The sequence below is a fragment of the Alosa alosa genome, unplaced genomic scaffold, assembly GCF_017589495.1.
Source record: "Alosa alosa isolate M-15738 ecotype Scorff River unplaced genomic scaffold, AALO_Geno_1.1 AALO_1.0_unplaced_1, whole genome shotgun sequence".
Taxonomy (NCBI): domain Eukaryota; kingdom Metazoa; phylum Chordata; class Actinopteri; order Clupeiformes; family Clupeidae; genus Alosa; species Alosa alosa.
Window position 1 is genome coordinate 669,488 of NW_025962133.1, and position 1,220 is coordinate 670,707.

The following is a 1,220-nucleotide window of genomic DNA, read 5'->3' on the forward strand; positions in this document are numbered from 1 at the left end:
CTGACCGCGAAAACTAAAAAAATCTGAAAAGTAAGAAAAAATCAGACCAATTTTTTTTTTCATTTTTTTGCCATAGTTCATGCATTTCACATGTGTAGATGTGAAAAAAAAATAATTTGGACAATAATTGACAGATTTTGAAATTTTTCAAAAATCTGTCTTTTTTCCTGATCCTGACCTTAAATGAAAACTAAAAAAATCTGAAAAGTAAGAAAAAATCAGACCAATTTTTTTTCATTTTTTTTTGCCATAGTTCATGCATTTCACATGTTTAGATGTGAAATAAAAAATAATTTGACAATATCTGACAGATTTTGAAATTTTTCTAAAAACTTCTTTTTCCTGATCCCCGACCCTTAAAATGAAAACTAAGAAAATCTGAAAAGTAAGAAAAAAAATCAGACCAATTTTTTTTCATTTTGTTGCCATAGTTAATGCATTTCACATGTTTAGACATGAAAAAAATAATAATTTGGACAATAATTGACAGATTTTGAAATTTTTCAAAAAATCTGTCTTTTTTTTCCTGACCCCAGACTTTAAATGAAAACTAAGAAAATCTGAAAAGTAAGAAAAAATCAGACCAATTTTTTTCACTTTTTTGCCATAGTTTATGCATTTCGCATATCTAGACATGAAATAAAAAATAATTTGACAATATCTGACAGATTTTGAAATTTGTAAAAAAACTTTCATCCTGACCCAAAAACTAAAAAATCTGAAAAAGTAAGAAAAAATCAGACCAATTTTTTTTATTTTTGTTGCCATAGTTAATGCATTTCACATGTGTAGATGTGAAATAAAAATAATTTGGACAATAATTGACAGATTTTGAAATTTTTAAAAATCTGTCTTTTTTTCATCCCGGACCTTTTATGAAAAAAATTTTCTAAAAAAATCTGAAAAGTAAGAAAAAAATCAGACCAATTTTTTTTCACTTTTTTGCCATAGTTCATGCATTTCACATATCTAGACATGAAAATAAAAATAATTTGGACAATATCTGACAGATTTTGAAATTTGTAAAAAAAAAACTTTCTCGCGATCCTGACCGCTGAAAACTAAGAAAATCTGAAAAGTAAGAAAAAAATCAGACCAATTTTTTTTCATTTTGTTGCCATAGTTAATGCATTTCATATGTGTAGATGTGAAAAAATAATAATTTGGACAATAATTGACAGATTTTGAAATTTTCAAAATCTGTCTTTTTTCCTGACCCC